The sequence below is a fragment of the Pelecanus crispus genome, chromosome 1 (assembly GCF_030463565.1).
Source record: "Pelecanus crispus isolate bPelCri1 chromosome 1, bPelCri1.pri, whole genome shotgun sequence".
Taxonomy (NCBI): domain Eukaryota; kingdom Metazoa; phylum Chordata; class Aves; order Pelecaniformes; family Pelecanidae; genus Pelecanus; species Pelecanus crispus.
This window is the reverse complement of record NC_134643.1, coordinates 178,316,363-178,337,287: the sequence shown is the minus strand read 5'-3', so window position 1 is coordinate 178,337,287 and position 20,925 is coordinate 178,316,363.

Genomic DNA, 20,925 nt, shown 5'->3' with positions numbered 1-20,925 from the left:
GGGATTAATGACACTTGTGCCAAATGATGAATTCTGCAGGCCTGGAAACCTGGCATTTTGCATTCTGTCAAGATCAGAACAGTTTTTAAGCTGTTTAAGTTGTGATTATTTTCTCACATCTGTTTCCTTGAAAACTAATTGTAGATCTGAAGTTGCTGGTTTTGAATAATTCATAAAAACATAAATCCAGAGGAAAGTGGCAAAGGTATACAGGAACCCAGTGAAGTACAAAGAAAAGGGTCAAGTCAGCTGTAGTTATCTGAGCACTTCTCCTACTCCTGAAGTACTTAATTAGGTCTGTCTGACTGTTTGGCCCTGGGTTGATTTCTCCTTTCAAGAGAGCTGTTGACCTGATGGTATATTAAAACACACTCAGCTGTAGCTTCAAAATGGTTACTGAAAACATTTGTAAATGCTGTTGTTTGGGCAATAGGGAAAAAAATGCAGCCTAGCTAGTGAAACTCATACATTTATAATTTTTTTTTCAGGTTACTGAATAGCCTTTTAGCTCTACCAATTACACAGATCAGCTAGACAACATCATTTAATGTAGGCAACAAAATGCCCAGAAGATCCTTATCTATGAAAACAAGAGCTTCCACAAGTTTTGGAGGGTCTCCCAACCAGGCAATTAATTGAACTAATTCAACTAAGCCTTTATAAAGTTTATAGCTTCTGGAATTATTGCTGAGCTTACAGAAGCGTTTTAAAGATTACATCCTCAAAACTTCTAGATCAATTATTTTGCAGTAGGAGTAGATCTCTTGCTTTAAAATGCCTCTTTGTGCTGATCTATCATTTTTCCTAATATAGGCTATTTTTGCAGAACTAATTAGTAACTTATGCCCTGGAGAAAATTCTGTCTGTTGGTTTGTCCTCTTCTTAGAAAAAAGAATTTTTACACTTTTATTCGCAGGAAAAAACTCATCTTCTGTGAAGATAAGACATTAGAAGGAAGAATTAAAAGGGAAAAAAAAAAAACCCAACCAACCCCAAAACAACCCAGACTTAACAGACCTGCAGCTACAGCTGTTTTGAGAGGGGAAAGGGTTTTATCTTTCTCTTGTTTGTTAGTCCAAGGCTTTCCCACTAAGAGCTGTTCAAATGAGCATTCCTATGATTATTAACACTGCCCTCCTCTTAATAATTTGGATGTGACTTCTCCCCTCTCCCCCTCAGCATGGTACCAAGCAGGCTCCTGGTTTATATTTTGTTGTTGAAAGGGAGGCTGTCAGGGTTGACATTCTGAAATATCCATCTGGCTCCTTAAATGCTATCATGTCTCTTTTGTTTTCCCAAGTCTCCGATGAGAAGATGTTTGTCACTTAATTGCTGCTGAGGATCACAGATGATGGTTTATAGGTTTAGGCAAATTGCAGGCAGCACTTTGTTAACAAACGGTAGAGCACAATGGTACTTCATAATTATCCTATAGAGCTCAATTGGCCCTTAACGGCACCTGCATGTACAGCATCAGGGAGCCTTGTTTCAACACAAAAGCTCCTTCTTGTTAATTAACCTGTGTGCACTTGTTACAAATGAAACCTATTTGTTTCCACTTAATATATTTGCAGCTAGTTTAAATATTCATTTATTATTATGCTTGTTAAGTGAGGAGTGGAGAAGAATAGTTTGGATCACTTTCATTAGTATGCATTGAGCTTAAAAGAGGTAGCAAATAGACCAATATGTCAAGTGTGTTCCTTTGTGCTTTCCTTCTTCCTGCTCTGTAGGCCCCCAAATTAGGCTAACAAAGATGTATATCCATTGCTGATTGAAATAATACAAAAGGAATGAGAAGTATAGGAGCCTCTGCAAAAAATCAACAATTTCTCTGAAAGGGGCTTTGTACCAAATGACAAATGCAATTCATTCTAGGTGAAAAATGCCTTTTATTGCATATTTAAAATGAATATGTACACACACACACACACAGATTTTATTCGTATGTAAAAAGCTGCAAAATAAAATCGAATCCAGTGTATTTAAATGTTATGCTTTATTCATGCTGTTCTAGCACAGATGCCTTTTAATCTTTAACCAAAGAATTTACTCCTATTTTACCCTTACAAGCAAAGCAACCTTTGCTCTTTAACTGATAGAAATTAGATAGAAACTGATAGAAATTTGTGTGTTTATTAGACACTATAGGTACATATAAAGGGCCATTAATTCAACTGCATAGAGAGACTAATGAACAGTGTTTGTTGTTGTTGATGTTGCCTTGCATTTTACTGAAGATTATTCTAAATGTCTTTGTTCCTGATAGCGGGAAAACAGAATCTCTCTCAAATATTGGTTTTGATTATTTGTTCCTTTTGGAGTAGCTTTGTGGCCTGAAGATTTTCAAAGAGTTTCTTGTTAATGTGAGTAGTCCCACATATAGCATAGATTGCAGAGCAGATGTAGCTGAGCAGTGAGAAAAAGCTCAACTTTCCTCCTGCTTTTTGCTTGACTTTTTGAAGTTATTTCTAAAGTATATCACTGCAAGGGAATCTTATCCAATACAGCAGAGTTCCTTCTGAAAGGAAGCACAAAGGGTGATTCTCGTCTCTTGATTAGCCAGCGTGAATCCTGAGGAGTTCCATTTCTTTCTAAGTGATATACACCAGCAGCACTGACTGTAGGATTGAGTCCAGAGAATTTGCCCTTTCGCACCTTGGTATAAGCAGATAAACATATTAAAGATAGATCGAAGAGGGGGAAGCAAAATTTCGGCTGCAGATGAGTTCTTGTAACAGCACACTGAAAACTGTCGAAAATACACTTATGTATTGATGTAAGATGCATTCCAACAGCTGCTAATCAATTGCTGTGATTCTTCTGTTTTAAAATTGGTCCAATAATGCATTTTAGAATAGGTCAATACTGCCTCCTACATAGAGTAGTACATCTAATTTGTTTCAATTCATCATGATCATATATTCTAGGCCATTTTATTTAAAATTTCAACTTGCCAGGGGGAATTAATAACACAGAGTAAATTGTAAGTTACTTGTATGATGCACGCTTAGAAGAGATATAAGTCAATATGGCTCAATAATGCAACAATTAAATGGGGAAAGGAAAACTACACAGTGAATTTGTGTGTGTATGTGTTTGTGTGTGTAGTCAATTTATATGTGCGTGTGTTAGAAAGGAATTCAGTATTTACGTATGTGACCTGCCAGGCTGAGAATCAAAGTGGTATAAATAATGTCTAATCACAGAGTAAGTGTGATGGAGTTTGTAGCAGAGGAAGCTTCAGCATGTCATCCTTCTGAAACACCTTGCTTTTTCCATAGTGAAAGTGTCTTTAAGAATCATACGTTACTATTCTCTTCCTTTAATCATCTTTCGTTTCTCAGGCTTCCAAATATGTAAGTGTAGAAATGGCCCCTATGATGTATATGTATCTTCTAGGCTATAGATGGCACTATGTCAGCAGCCACTTTTGGTTGTTTCTGATTCGAAGTGGATTTCAATAGTTATTTAGAAGTGAAAGTGCTTATCAGGTCAATGAACATTCAGAGCCCTAATGAACGCTCATTAAAATATCTTTCACCTTCCAGGGCCCCGAATCATTGCAAGTCTCCAGGATGAGTTCTTCAGTTATTTCCAAAGCAGGTGGGATACTGAGCCATTATTTTTGCTGCTTCTCTGTTTTTGTGATGCTTTCATGCCTCCTGGCAGTTTGCACAGTTACAAAAGCTTAGAAGACCCCACCGCACCCAGCATATATGGCATCTGTTTCTCTGGGGTCCACAACAGAATCTGAGAGAAGCAAAAGAGTACAACATCCAGCACTCTGAACTGTGGCTACCACTGTTATAGTGAACTATATTTTAGGCCCCTTTCATCTCTCTCAAATGTGTCCTGCTAGTGAGAGGTTTCACAGCCCATCTTTAGATATACTTACACAGTCCCTAGACTAGATCACTGGTCTACAGCCCTCTGGTTTTCACCTGTAAAAAACCAGCAAATCCAGATGTATTTGGTGCCTGCAAGGCCACTTCTTCAAAAGAGAGCATTATTTATTCATTGCAGAGTACACAGCATTCTGAGAAAGGAGATAAAACAGCAGAAGACCTATTTCTGAATCTTGCTTATTCCTGTGAGTTTTGTTAACTTTTTTTTTTTTGAGTGGACACCCCTTTCCTAGCCTGGGAGATACAGGCAGTCGCTGCTTCCCCTGGTTTCACTGCCTCCCTGCAGCATTTTCTTACAACTAAATACTCCCCACATCACCCTTCTTTAGCCAGGGATTTATTTCTTTTCCAAACAATTTAATTTTCTTTTTCTCTTAGGCTTTGGTCAGGAAAAATACACCTGTTAGCCTGACTGGAGACAAGCAGGTGCCTGTCTCGCAGTTAATAGCTCCCTGCCTTCTTCCGTGTCGCTTGGCATTTCTCTGGAGATAACTCATCTCTGTCGTTGTTTTGTTTCTAGCTTGGTTTTTCCCTAGCAGCCTCTTTGATTTAATTCTCTATAGTCAGGTGGAATAATATCAAGCTAGTAAATGTAGGTACATACCACATTCAGAGAAAATAATACTGCTATCTCCCTCATTAGCCTCAGAGGAGTTTATGACTCAGAAGATAAAGGAAGTAGGAAGCACTTGCAATAAAGCTGTGTTCCAGAAGGGGATTGTAAGGCAGGATTTTTGTTAAGACGGGGACCTGCTATCCCCTGCATAGCTTACTGGTATGTGTACCACTACTGATGGGACAAGTGGGTCTTATATTTCATCTCCCTCTTGCTTCAGATTCTGTACTCCTGCACCCGTTCTCAAATGTCCATACCAAGCTGTTCTCTACAGCCATGAGTAGTATTTTGCTTACTTTTACTCCTTGGTTTCACACCTTCATCATGTGAAGCTGTTTCCATCATGTTCATTGCTATAACCAGTGACAAAACCTGCCTAGGTGTCTATTCTGCCACAGCAAACCCCATTGTGTCCGCAGTCTCAACTTCCTCTGTCCACCAACCTTCCTTTCACGTTAGGAAAGGTATATACTGCACTGCATCTGTTTTAAGCATTTCCCAGCATCTTTCCTGTAAGGGCTGCCCAGCTGATACTGACCAAGGAAGAATGTCGTGACAGGTAGTGGTGCTATGGTAGTGTGAGTCATTGGGAGGCTGGAAGAGTGCTAAAATGCTGCATTTCTTGTTATGTGCCAGCTTTTTTTTTTTTTTTTTTATGACACGCACAGCCCCAGTCTCATTTGCTCCTGTATATGTTTAGGAATCAAGTGTTTATTGTAACAGCATACCACAGCCACTGAGCTGTGCAGTCACAAAGGCTAGAATTTGCCTGGACAGTGGGAAGTATATCTTCTTGCAGAACTACTCGGCATCACTAACCACTGGGTAGGAAAAGTACCCCTTCTTTTCCTTCTACCTACCTGATGAACACAAACACAATCCTATTACTAAGATTTACATCTGGCTGCTATAGATCGACCTCTGTAGATAAATACTTTATTCACTACCCTACTCAAATATGGATCTTTGTTCTTAAAATATGTATATATTCTGTTGCTATGGGGCTGCCCATATCAACACAATATATACAGAGATAAGTGAGTGCTTCCACAACTGAATTCACTGCTGGTGAGCTTTACCATAACACAGAAATCATTTTGGAAATGTAAAATTCAGAAATACAAAAGCTTGAAGTGAAATCCAGAGCGCTGTGTTCTGGATTTAAACCTCCAAATAGTACCTGGACAAGATTAGACACTTCAAATCAACAATGTGATCAGAACAGCAATCACCAGAGCCAGTTTACTGGGGGTCACATTGCTCTGGCTGGCTAATCTGAAATGCATAGAAGAGGAATGTGGTTTATATCCCAGCAGTTCACGGGCCCTGCTCAATGAACAGCCAACACCAGCTTGAATTCACCGCCTGAAATCTTCTTTCCATAATCAGATAATCGTCTTAGATCCCTTTCAAAGAGCAGTCTTTCTTGCAAAATGTCTTCACAGTGCAGCTTTCCTTTTCAGTGGCTAGAAGGACCTACTTTAAAGAAGACGTGGATTTAATTCCCCTTCCATTGGCAGAGGTTCAAACCCACCGTTTCCTCCTCTCAAGGGATGCCCTAATCAATGAGCAACCATCTGTTCAGGGTAAGGGGGGAGGGCTCGCTCCACTTCCCTTACTGGTGTCCCCCCACTACATAGGAAGAAGATGTCATGACTAATTGGGCTCAGTAGTTAAATCACTCACCTGAGAATGGGGGAGATTCTGATTCCTACTCCTGGTTCAAAGCTTGCTTGTGCAGTAAGGGTGTGTGTGTGTGTGTGTGTGTGTATGTATATTTATGCATATGAAATTAACATCCTGAAATCCTTTTCCTGTATTGACAATAGAACCAGTAGACAATAATCCAATTTAAAAAATCCCAGTAAAAAAAAAAATTTGACCAAAAAAATTCCACTTGCTTTTTTTAAGAAATTATGTTTGCACATACACAAAAAAGACAAACACAGAAAATAAAATGTCAGGTTTTGATTACTAAAAACTGAAACAAGGTATTGTTTTTCAATTGAAAAGACAAAAAAGACTAAAATATTTTGTGAAGGTAAATAAAAGAATATTTTGTAGGGAAAAAGTGTGTATGAGTGCAGGCTATATTTTTGTTAGAAATAGCATTACTTATTCAAGCTAATGTCAGAAAATTAACCATGGTTTATCTTACAGAACATGGGAAATGTGACATCCTAAAAGCTGGGACACACTCTTCTCTGCAAGAGACAACTGCTGAGTTGACATTCTGCCTATAAAGTCCCATAGATAAAACACTGAGAGTTGGCCAGCATAGGCTTTAAGCCATGATATGTGACTCACTCTGTTTGGTAACTTCCTCCCAGAAAGACACTGGAGTTGAAGTCCTTCATTTTGAAAGAATTATACATATTTTAACCAAAGAAAATGGTTCTAACTTTTCTAGGTTCTCTTGGTGTTCGCATACCCCATTTCTATGTATTAACCTACCATAATGAGGTTTTATTAACCCTTTGGATAGCTGAGTGCCATGACTTTTTAGGTATCAGCTTGGACTGTCACATGGTTGACTTAGCACCAGTGAGCACTTCACAACCACAGATTCATTTTCCTCAATTTGTTAAGTGGCTAATTATAAAGGTTCACAAAAGAAATGACACAAGGGAAGGAGACAGCCACACTTCTATCAGCAGCCCCATGAGGCCTGTACAAGTGTCGTTTGTAAAAAAGAGCACAAATTAAACAATGGCTATAATAAGATCTAGGGGCTGGTGGATAATGAAAGAAAACTTCCTATGTAGATGCAAAGCAGGCACTAAATGGGTTGTTTTTATGTTTGACAACAGGGCCCTTATGTAACTCTTCATGAATTCAGAGTCTGCCGTTAAGGTAATATTCTTGGACTAGACTAGATGGTAACAAGCTAAATAAAATGACTACTATTTATTTTGTGTCCGTGGCTGTGATTTCCAATTTCATTTCCATACTGTAGTATATCAATAAGATTATTTAAAGCAGAGTATGGTGCATGCACTGTTTCTCAAATAAGAAGATATTTAGGAATTTGCTGGTAGATATAACTGCAAAATGAGCAGTGTTTTATTTTAAGAACAAATGCAATCGACGTGTTAACAAATCATTTGTTCTATCTCCAGTCGTCAACTCCCTATTATGAATAGCTGAATTTAAACTGAAGAATAAATTTAAGCAGCAGCCTTTTCGTTGCCTGCAAGATTTATATACAGCAAATTGGACTTACTTTATTTTGTCGGTTTAAGTATTTAATGAAATTGAATGAAAGTCTTTTTTGTGCATGTGCTGTTTCTCCCTTTCACTATAATACAGCTACTCTCTATGCATAGTGTTTGCATCATTATGTAAGACATTTGCAAATATGTATGATGTGTTTGCCTATGGGAAAACCCTCTCTTCTAATGTATTCATGAAAGATGAATTAACAGTGCTTTAGGTATGATAAAGAGATTCATAGTATAGTCTATTATAATGCTGATATTAAAAAGCAAGCTCATCATTTAATAAGAAAAATGTTAATCTTTTACAATCATGGCAATATGTTTTATTTCTGAGAATATCTTCCTTCCACCATTGTCTTCTTATTAGTTATAATTTTAATTTGTCATTTGTATTAGGCTCATATCTGGCTAATAGTCAGGACACTGTTGTGCTGACATTGTACAAAGACAGCATCCCTACCAGAAAGATCTTTGTGTCTGTTTTCTTTCTTCTTCTAAGTTTCTTTCCTGCCTTGATCTTCTCCTTTTCTCCATAGTGTAGACCTCAAGCATATCTCCTTCAGGATGCTGGTATGATACTTTTGCCACAATTAAAAAAAAAAAAAAAAAACAAACCAAACCAACAACAGGTACAAAGCGATTTTCTGCTGATGATGCAGTCCCTGATATTCTCCAGATCCCTGTATTTCAGGTGACAAAATTTAGGCATTCTCCGGCCAGCTGGTCAGATATGTTAACAACCTGCCTGCAGGAAGCTATGGTTTGCAGTTACATTCTTCATTTACGCTTTGCTGGCAGATATACTAGTTTCTTTGGCTCTGTCTATGCTGTTGTATCAGCTGAGGTCTCAACATTGCACTGTAGCCCAGACTACCCAGTTGTCTCCCCCATGTTGATTCCTGTGCTGACCCTAGTTCACAGCAGACCAACTGCCCTCCCTAGCAAGGATGCTCAGACCCAAGCTGGCAAATAACTTACATTCAAACACGGTCGCATAGGCAACCCAGAAGCAATTAGCTGGAGCTACTACTTCACTCTGAAGATCAGATATCCAGCTTAGCAGTGCTACTAAACTACAAATCCTGTTGCATTTCACGGAGACATGCAGTGGGACAGGAGTAAAGGACTATGAAGGAAGATTATACTGGGCAAGGACAGACAGAAATCCAAGAGATTGAATCCTTTGTCTGTTCTCAGACATGTAGGGTCCTTGTCTATTTATCGTTCCTTTTCTGTATGTATCTCACTGTCATCTTCTGAAGGCTTGCTGCTACCATATCCCTATATCCATTCTTTCTCATGTTAGAACTCCAAATTTCTCATTCATTTATTTGTAATTTCTTGTAATCTGCACCAGTTTCCTGCACATAATCCCCCAGGTCATGTACAACAGTCAGTAAGAAGATCCTCTGTGAAAGTACCCTGCAGTTAAATGTATTTTCTTATTGAAACAGAAGGATTTTGCAGAAACCATTGGTCCCCTTGACATTTTTGTCATTAGTAGGTATAGATTCACAGTCTGTAACTGAGGAGATACCCAGATTCAGGACCCTGTACAGCTGTAGTCAAAGCAAAATGTTTCATCTCACAGGCTTTTGAGACAATATGCAGAAGGAGTTAAAGTTTCTTGTAGCACACCAGGGCACTAGCCACTGTATTATTAAGCATTCTGACCTAAAAGCTGTACTCTCAGGCTTTCTGATTTCATAAGTTTCTGAAACACGACAAAACTTCTAACTTTTTTCAACTGAGATCATGAACATCTTTGTAAGTGCATTTTCTTACTGCATTAGTTTAATTTATGACTGTTTCAGAAAACGGAGTGCATTGTGCTTCATAAGCACATTGGCCCCAAACACACTTGTTAAAGAAAATAAAGAAAGAAATAACAGAGGGTCATTGATTGCATTGCTTTCTTCATATTTTCCTATTCAGTACCTGTTCCTCCCTGTCTTCTGCTGTTCCTGTTGCTCAACTGTCTCAAATGCATCATTATGATGTCAATAACAATCCTGGGTAATAAAGATAGAGAATCCTTACAATTTGGTTTGCCTTTTTGTTCCTCATCCTATCACCATTTCTGATGGCCATACCCATGTTTTTTTGGACTTGCTTGGCAGACCTTCCTCACTTGTCAAGGAAGGATACAGTGGTAAAACTCTGAGCGACCTAATAAGCGTGTCTGACTTTTAAGGACCCAAGTCATCCTCACTCCTGCTAAAGCTTGTTTGTTTTAAGCAAAGGTCATCTTTCCCTTAGAAGACAGGGTCAACATGATATACCAGTGTGGGTTTAGATATACATACCAAAGTTTTGCATCTTTTGTTTGGCTACACTGGGAAGGTTTTTCACCTGATCTTTTGTCAAATATTGAAAGGGAGCTAATGGAACTAACGGAATTTCTGCCATAACCTAGTGTGACAAATCTTTCATTTTATGCTAGGGCAAAAAGGGCCTAAGGAGAACAGATTCATAAAATCATAGAATTTTTTAGGTTGTAAAAGACCTTTAAGATCATCAAGTCCAACCGTTAACCTAACACTACCAAGTTCACCACTAAACCATGTCCCTAAGCGCCACATCTACATGTCTTTTAAATATCTCCAGGGATAGTGACTCATCTACTTCCCTGGGCAGCCTGTTCCAATGCTTGACAACCCTATCGGTGAAGAAATTTTTCCTAATTTCCAATCTAAACCTCCCCTGGTGCAACTTGAGGCCATTTCCTCTTGTCGTATTTCTTGTTACTTGGGAGAAGAGATCAACAGCCACATCACTACAACCTCCTTTCAGGTAGTTGTAAAGAGCGATAAGGTCTCCCCTCAGCCTCCTCTTCTCTAGGTTAAACAATCCCAGTTCCCTCAGCCACTCCTCATAAGGCCTGTGCTCCAGACCCTTCACCAGCTTCGTTGCCCTTCTCTGAACACGCTCCAGCACCTCAATGTCTTTCTTGTAGTGAGGGGCCCAAAACAGGACACAGGATTCAAGGTGCGGCCTCACCAAGTGCCGAGTACAGGGGGACAATCACTTCCCCAGTCCTGCTGGCCACACTATTTCTGATACAAGCCAGGATGCTGTTGGCCTTCTTGGCCACATGGGCACACTGCTGCCTCATGTTCAGCCGGCTGTCAGCCAGCACCCCCAGGTCCTTTTTGGCCAGGCAGCTTTCCAGCTACTCTTCCCCAAGCCTATAGTGTTGCATGGGGTTGTTGTGACCCAAGTGCAGGACCCAGCACTTGGCCTTGTGGAATCTCATACAGTTGGCCTCGGCCCATTGACCCAACCTGTCCAGGTCCCTCCTATCCCCTTCCTACCCTCGAGCAGCATGTAAATATATAGGCTATATATTATACGTGGCCTCATCCATGTGATTAAAATACTTGCCTTGAAGGAAGGCAAAATTTTTATTGTATAGAGAAATCTATATAATAAAGGCCACATTCACCTTTAAAAACACCTTTAAATATGATTTGGCATACAAACAGAACTCTAACAAAGCTGAGAGCTCACTATACAGAACTGCAAGGGGAAGCGGCTGGCATGCCACAGCTATCAAAGAAAGTAATTCACAATTGCATGCACAATGTCGCTATCAGAGCTTCAGGAGAATATCTGATATCTGAAGGCAGTTTGATATCTGCTTGACCATTTGTAAGTGTAGTTACAACATCAACATGCATAGTCATTCTAAATGAATGTACAAATTTTACAAATAATTGCACAAACACTTCTGTACATTGTCCTGAGCCTCTATAGCATTAGGAATTTGGAGCATGAGTTTTTTGTCTAAGTGAGTATTCACTGTCCTAAGTTACATGGATTCAATTCAGTTCTGTATATACATTCAAAAGAAATGATTTTGCATTTTTAAAGGGTAAAATATTTATCATCCAAATTAATAAATCTTTCATTAAAAATAAATTCTTAGTATTCTCTGGGTAGCATTTGATACCATCATTAATGCATTCTGTTTCAGTTTTGATTCTTTTTTTTTTAATGTCTGTCCTATCCATTTTAAATTTTAAGCATAACAATGTTTCCCCTACTATTTGAACCAAGATATTATTAAGGGATTGAAGTTTTCTGGTGAATGAAGCAGCCCAACTGCTTTTCATGACAAAGTTGGTAATTAGAAGGCCAATTTAATGGTGAATCAGGCAGAAATATTCAAACCATGACAAATGACTTTAATAATACAGCTTGCAATGCTTGAACAGAAATAAATTTCACTTCTAAAACTCTCGCCTTTTTCTGCCTGCCTGGAAGATAAAACTGTCCAGGAGGTATTTTGTACCCTTTATTCAGTAAAGCTTTTACTAGAACTTAAGCAGGCCAAATAGCTTGCAAATGCAAAAACATCATTCAAGTTCTTATGATTTTTTTTTTCCTGAAGGTAGGCTGTGTTGAGAATTCTGTATAAGTTAAAGATTTATTTTTTTACATGCCGCTTAACCACTGCAATAGTGTTTTATTGTTTTATCTCTGACTTGAAGCATTAGCAGTAGTCTACATTGGCTTCAAAACTGAAAGCTAATTTCAGTGTTTGTCATAAGTTTGTTAAGACCACATGCATTCCACAGTTTGAAAAATTTCATTATTCTGTCCATGCTGGGGCTTCGTAATTGGATAGTAAGGATGTTCAAAGACTAATTTAGTGAATTGCACAATATTTTAAATGGAATTATGCAGGTTTATGGGGCCTCAGGGGATTGAGCTAGGAGCCTCTTGAGAAAATCTGTTTATCAGTAAATGATATTAGCAGCTTTCACCTAGCTTTTGTCTTCATTAAATTGCTGCTCTTCCAATTGAGGGTCACATCTGAGGACTGCTTTGATAATTTGTCATTATTGTCTTGTTTATTGGAGCATAAAGTTGATACAACAAAGGTTGTGCAGTTTATATACAATGTGCAAAGAAGTCTTTCCTACCAACCCTGCCAACCCTTTATCATAACAAAACACATCAGTACACAAGAAATTGTAACTTGCCCAGTATTCTAATATATATTAAATCAGCACACCCCTGCGTGTTAATTTCCTAATAGTTTCTAATTGAATGCAACATTTTATACTCCAGGTTGCATCAAACTGTGTTTTCTTTCCTTCTATCATTTTCAACTGCTAGTCTGAAATATTTCTTTCTGAAAAATGAAGTAAAATTTTATTTTCTGTTAGTATGCCTCTTCCCCAAACATACTCTGTGTAAATGTGACCAGAGTTTGTCCCAATCTATTGAAATAAATTTTCTATAAAATAGTGCATATAGCAGATTCAGTCTCTATTTTAAAGCACTAAGGCCACATTTACAATATTGTTTACAGCAAAGAATTTCAGTAAAATGGTATTTCAATGCTTATATTTATAGGAAGGTTAGATGTAAATATAGGCAGGCTGTGTCATCCAATTATTTGTTTCCTTTCATGTTATCAGCACTGTAAAAAAATTTTTATTTCTCTAACAGAAACTATCGGTGAGACGCACCAATACTATGAAGTCTATATAGATTGAGAGACTATTGACCAACTTTAGATATGCTTTCTTCAGGCCTCCTGCCTGTGAATTATGTACCCTTTCAAACTTTATTCATGTTAAAGATCTCATACTTTTTATAACACATATGAATTAGGCTTATTTAAACAATTTGAAAAGGCTTGGCAGTATCGCTACATTTTTTGTGCTTAAATTATCCTGCAGGCTAACATAGGAGTGAAAGACCATTCTTGTTTTATTTTATACCAGTTTCCTAAGAAAAATTGAAAATTCTGAACTAAAAACTATGCAAATTTGAAACAAATAAATATTTTAATTTTTTTTTTAAATTAAAAAGAAAGTACATTCTGGACAAGCACTAATCATCATCATTATCTTAAAGGTCTTTTCCAACCTAAACGATTCTATGAAACGATTCTGTGATTAGTTGATGACATCCATGTTATCTGGAACACTTCTTGCAGAAAAGTTTTCTTTTGCAGGGAACCATGCCTGGAAGGTGATTTCAATATCAAAACAGATTTTCTTGTTTTATGAGATTTCAGTGTTTAAAGTTTCAGACTCAGTTCTGCATTGTTGTGAAGTGAATTCAGTCAGGTGCCAAAAGAAAGCCCAGTCCCTACTCATGATCAAAGTAGATCCTTCAGCCTGAAAGATTAAGCCAGACTGGTCTGGAGACATATGACAAAAAGTGCTATGAAGTTGTAGACGTTCCTAGGCAGAGCATACCAAACTACCACTCCAGCCTGTAGGTCACACTTTGTTATCATACACGAATGCCTTGTTCACCTTGGCCACAGGCCTTCAGCTCACCCTTCCATCCTTCCTCTTTTTCTCTCTTTTCTCCATGCACTGTTCTCTCCTTGCAGGATAGCTGTTCTCTTCCTTGACACACTAGCATTTTTATATGCCCATTTACCTTCTCAAATTACCTCATTGTGTTTCTCTGAATTTATTTTACCTCTCAACCCTCTGTTATCTTTGCCATATCAGTTCCCTCTTCCTCCCTACTCTGAACGTCACCCAAAACCCCAACCACTTCAGTGGAGTCAATGTGCTACTTTTAATAGAGCCGTAAAGGTGAAGATTGCTGTTCAAAGCTTTGTGCCTGGACTATATCAGTAGTTCAATGAATATTTTTAGTTGTTCTATATGCTCCTGTGCACAACTTTCTGTCTTAAACGTTTGCTGATCTTGGCTTCTTGCTTGATGTTTCCGTGTCATGTTCTCATGCTGCTGCAGAACCAGTCTAAGCAACAGAGGGAGCTATTTAAACTTCAATTCTGTGTCTCAGCTACAAGGTGTATGTTACTTATTTTGAGTGGGAAACCTCTTGTTATTAAGAACTCAGGATGTAAAGAGCAAGAACATTGTGCATGTGAGATCTTAGGGACATAATCTGGTACAGATGCCGTAAAAAAACTTACGGGAAATGCAATTGTTCTGTTATTCCTTTATTTGGAGCAGAGCAAAACCAGTCTAGGTGGTTCACACTCTTGAGTATTTTCAAAGAGAACTGTCTCTCTCCAGTGACTCTGTGAGGAACTGCAGCACATGCTCTTCACTAACTAGTAGTTACAAAATATTCGGAAAGGATTTAGCTAGTCCAGATCCTGCTCATTGTTTCTGCAGCTTTTCATTTCCTCCGAGACCAGGAGAGCTTCTTCTCTATTTTTCTCTCTTGGTGAGGTATCAACTTTAGAAAGAGAACAAGATGGACCTCAGTACCCCAGTGACTCTTTATGTGTTATGCATCAAAAGTCATTGCATAAACAGTTGCAGGCATGGTAGTCTAAGAAACCTAATCCTTTCCCCCATTTTGCTTTGAAGTTGTTACTACTGATAACAGATTTATGCTGCTTCACATCTGAGCTCAGACTGACATCCATTTTAAATGTTTATGAATTTTGCACACTTGGCTATACTGAGTAACTCCTTCTGTAGGAGCTGAGAGCTGGTCAGGAGCTGAAGAGGTCACAGAACCTGTCTGGGGTGAGTGCCCCAACCATCATAGGTCAAAGTTTCCTCCACTTTGCTCTTAGGAGACAAAAGCCAGCCAGCTATTGTTCCCCGAAGAGACTTATGCAATGCAGAGTAAGGAATGAGACAGTGGTCCCAGGAGCCCTCAATCACTTCTTGGTATATGTGCCTAACTCCAGGAAAGGACAGGATTTCAATTATTTCTTTCCCTTTTGTGCTTCCCCTTGGCTATTTTAGGCATTGAACTCTTCCCTCTTTTTTCCATTTAACTTACCAATATGCTGCTGTTGTGAGTCCTAATCTTAAAGACTGAGCATTTCCCACTCCACTGTGAAAACACTTTGGAGCATAACTTGGATTTGTGAGTACTGTGCAGGGAGCTGGTGTATGAAATGTAAGCATGGCATCACTGAGCATCATGACACTGCAAAACTTTTCCAGATCCGGTCCTCAATGAACACATTGTATGGCAGTGACTCCGAAACCAGGAGTCAAATCCTTATTATCACAAGGGATATTTGCTATCTATGACCCTTTAAATAACACCTAAGGCATGTCTATACCACAACAAAAATTATGACTGAAGTTACTGTATAGGAGCTCCTTGAGTTGGCTGTGGGACAGCTGGCTTTTGTGCCAGGAGTCATGTAGTTATGGCAAAAGGGAGTCCAAATCAACTCTGGGCAAATTCCCAGCATTTATGTTGTCCTGAGCTCTGTGCTGCTGCAGTGTTGATACAAGTACAGGCACAAGGCTGACATGTATACATTTAGTTGCAGTGACATCGTTACAAAGCTGGCTGCCAGGGTCCCACCAATGTGGCAATAGCATCAGCAGCTGAGACGGACCTAAACACTTTACTGGTGATGCAAACTTTTCCCTGGAGCTCAAATAGAATGAGTGTGGGGCTAAGATTATACCTGCCTAATGTTTTGTAACAGTGAAACATAAGGGATTTTGTGGAACCAAAACATACAAAGGATTGTATTGGCCTTGTATCATCTTTCTAATACACTCTTCTCTGGAAATGAATTAGTTTGATGGTAGCTGGTAAGAGGGGAATGATGGTAGAAAGAGTTCTCAGTGGGTAACTTTTCATCCACAATTAATTTAAAAGCAGACAAAATGTTTAGTTAGACTACATATCTAATTTTTACATGGCCATGAAAGAAGTAAAAGAAATGTCTGTCGGTGTCAAGTACAGTTTTGAATAAAAAACTAGATCTCAGACAAACCTGAAATGAAGCCTGTCTACTTTGTCTGCAACTTTTATGAGAGGGTGCTCACATAAGTTTGATACTGCATATGCCAGCATGTCTTGTAATGCTCAGTAACACATATTTGGGGCTTCAGCACAAATAATTTTTTTGTTTTATTACAACTAAGCTAAAATATACATTATGTATGTTTTGTATGTGCGAAACCTATTTTGACATGTGGAATAAATAAATTTAGAAAAACAGAAAAAAACCACTAGACTATCTACAAATATTCTGAGACCTCAATGTGAGGGGGCATAGTCATAGGTCAGAAAGCAACATACAGCTCCAGCTATTGCTTTGAGAGAAAATGAAAATATGAAATAATTTAAATATGAAAGTGAGATTATCATGGGGGCCAATGCAAAAGTAGAAACTTATGGCTCCCAGCTGCAGTGGGGGCAGCTCAGCCATTGTGAATACAAGGACACACACTTGTTCTCCATGTTAATCTGCTCTGTGTTTATATATGTATTTTTCAATTCTCAGGGGACATCAAAATGGTAATGATTTCCTATTTTTGTAAACAAATGGAAATACAGACTTTCATGACAGCTGTTACTTCAAAAATGATCTAAAATATTTATGCAAATTACAGCTTTTAAAATCTTTTCACTGAAGGTGTTTTCCCTTTTTGAGAAAGACTCTGACAATTAAAAATAAAACCAAAAAAGCATGAGAACCATGCCTGTTATTGTTTAGTCCATAACAAAGACAGCTGTATATACCCTTATTGTGAGTCTCTTTTATCCGAGCAACCTTGCTTAGTAAAATTGGACAATTTATCACTCCAGTGCCTGCAGCAGTATGCACTACATGCGAGTGATTAGTTTGCCACTTCAGCTACCAGCTTTGATACACCTCTGAGAAACTTGTAGTCTGAATGAAAAGGTCAGTGTGGAGCTTGCGCTAACTCTTGGAGACCAGATGGCCCAGGGGACTAATGACTATAGTGCCTTCTGCCCATCTCAGCAGTAGCTGAGACCTGGGTAACACCTGAAAGTGGCTCCTCACGACAACCCAGAAGGGGGTTCTGGTGCAAAGGTAGAAGATACGATGTTAGGCATGTAAGTGAGATGTCCGGATGTCCCACATGGTGAACAGACACACCCAGGGTGATTCTGCCTATGACCTCCTGTGGTTGCCTATCTTCACCCCCTGCAACTGTGTGGACCAACGAGAGGAGCTATGTCTCTAAGTTAGACACTCAGCAGTGGAAAGAATTCATATGAGCTCTTGGTTGTGATTTCTGCACTTAATCTCACAAACCCCAGGAATGTTCTGGATCTGAAGACCAGAACTCTTTTGAATCTTGTGGCAGGCCTCTCCTGAGGCCCACCACTCAGGCTAGCTGGGCAAACTTTCACTTCCAACACTCGTTTTGTGCATACATAAGCAAATGATTTCAATCTCCAAGGCTTTTGCAACCACCAAATTCAATTACTCAATGCAAAACAGTGTAGAAATAACAACAGTAATTTTTAGGATGCACCCAGCCTTATCAGAGCTGAATAAATTCTTCACAAGTCTTTGTACTTTTAGCAGCACAAGAAAAAGTTCTAAGAAGGCTTTGCTCTGTGAGAATATGAAAAAATAACTGGAATAATAATTCTGGCTGCCTTTGAGAGGCAACAGTGGAAGGTCTCCTTGAATCCGATAGCACCAGTAGTTAGACTGTACACATCTGGAAACAAAAGAAAGAAAAAAAAAAAAAGGATTTTGATCTCTAGCTTCCAAATAACTAGAAATGAAAACCGGTACTAGTGTAATTTGGCCAGTGAGTCAATAGTGGAAAAGGGGAACCTTACTTTATCTGAAGCTACAATGGGCTTAGAGTTAATAACCATTTAATCTCACTAAAAAAAAAAAAACCAGCAAAGGAGAAAATTTTTGGCTGTAACTTGTCATAAATACTTCACTCTAGATCTGCCCCAAACTAGAGATCTCTGAGATTTCTGAAGAGCTTTTATAAATATGACAGCCAGTAGCAGAGTGTATTATCAGAAAGTAATTTCAGACTGCATGGGGGATCCAGACAGCCTGCGATCAAGATCTGATTTCCACCCAAATTTTATGTTTAGCAAATCAAAGTCATTAGCACAATTGCTTAAGCCACATTATAATTGTTTGAGAAACCTAGATGCCTAATATATGTAAAGCAGATATTTCTCTGAAGGCTATTCCCTGATTTTATAGAGGGATTCATCAATTATTATATATTCTACAAGTAAAGGGAGAAAGGCAGTTGTCTTGGAAAGCCTGTGGTGAAAGATCCTGAGTGCTTACCTGACACCTTATATCCAAGCCCCTGCTTCACTGGCAGCTTAGGGAACTTGGGCACGGACCTTCAGATGGTTCTGCTGAGCTCCTAATGTCTAGGCACTGCTCATGTGTCTGCTTGTGGTTGCTGCATCCTGCTCCAGCTTCCTGCCCGTTCATCACTGGGTACTTTGAGTTTCACAGCACCTTTCTTACAAATGCAGTTTTAGTGACGGGGTTTCCTAGCTCCTCATTGTGAGCTGCTTTGCAGCTTAGATTGCTGTCTGTAAGGGCACTCCCTTCTGTTTTGATGTGTGTATGTACTGCAGGTGTTACTTAATTTAATTTCCTCTCATAACCACTGTCTGGATAAGTTTTGGATAGTCAGCTGATATCACAGGTTTGAACTTAACCAGAACATTATGATACACTGAAAGCTGTATTTTTTTTTTTTTTTTTTTGCACCCTAAATGATAAATCTTGCAACAAATTTCCTTAGATCCAAAGTTTCATTGGGAGACATTGTGTGTAAAATACTTGACTCTGTTGCAGATCTTTAACTTTTCCGTATTTAATTTCATTACAGCAGGAAATTTCTTTTGAATTCTGCTCTTTATAAAAAGGAAGTTTTAGCCCCTTGAAGACCCAATAAATTACTAAAACAGGGCAATTTATGATCTTCCATGCATCTCTGCAAAGAAAATTCTCCCTGCAGGTAGACTCAGTCTGTCTAAGATTCAAAGATATTAGAGGCAATTTTATGAAAGGGATCATTAATTATAAGACATGAAATTTTAATAGGAGGCTTCTTTTTCCTGATATCTTGCATGAGCCAAGATCAAAGTAACTCCCATATGTTGACCTAGTAAGCATGTTAACTGAGAAGATCAGCTTCTCTGGATGCTTGTCCGTCCTTTTTAACCTCAAAGAAATCACAGAAGTGATATGTTTTCAGACAGTGTTCATTTCAGTGTCACATATGTAACCATACAACCTGGATAAATATTGCTTCTTGTTCATGAGAAGACAGAACTGAGTTCCACCAGTGATGGTTACACATATCGTCACAGTCAGAACAAGGATCCCTGACGCCTTATCAAAGATGACCAAGACTTGCACATTGCATGTTCAGCTTGCCTGCTGCTTGACAAGATGCCTAGTTGTACCTAGTCTTTTATAACAGGGTCATATGTACTGTTTTTCTTCCATATAATATGAGCCGTGAACCATGCTCCAGTCATTAATTAACCTCATTGTGATAATCCAAATTTGGCTGCTTTTTCTGCATGCTTGTGCTCAAATACACACTGTTTTCTTGCATTAAGGTTGAGGCCAGAAGGGATTCGTATCACTCTACATTGATGAACTTTCCTCTTCATTGTTGTCTACCCCCTCCATCTTTATGTCATCTGAAAACTTTATTAGTGATGATTATATTTTATTCCAGGTCATTGATAAAAATGTTAAATAGAACTAAACCCACTGGAATTCAGCTAGAAATGTACCAAGTCAACAATGATTAGTCATTTACAATTACATCTGGAGAGCTATGAATTAGCCTGGTTTTAATCTATTTAATTGGTGCTATATAATGTATTGTTCTAATTTTGTAATCAAAATGTCATGAGTCACCAAGTCAAATGCCTCACAGGAGTTTTAGTGTATTATATTCACAAAATTACCTTTAGTAACTAAACTTCTAATCACATTACTGTATCAAGACCAAACTTCCAAGAGCCCATATTGATTTGCATTAATTATATTATTGTGTTTTAATTCTTTGTTAATGAAATTCCATATAATCTCTTATTTTGCACAAGACAATAAGTCTATTATTACCTCAGCCATTTACTTTAGATTTTACATTCTGAATTTTCAGCTTCAAAGTAGTTTAAGAGCTATTGAAAAGACAGTACCTATGGCTCAGGGAGCTCTTTTAGAAACCTATTAAATTTCTTGCATGCAACTCACCTGTTGATTTATTGTTGATGATTCTGGCATATGTGTTTTAACTGAATTGCTTTTGGACTAGAAAGTGTTTCATCATCCTCTAAAGAGACTATATCATGTGGCTTTTTCTCATCTATCAAAAGACTTCCTTATTGAATGTTTCTGCCTTTTTTGTGTTACCACTAACATTGTATAATACCATGCAACTACTTTTGTTAGGATTTCTTTTGTCAATTCACTTCAAAA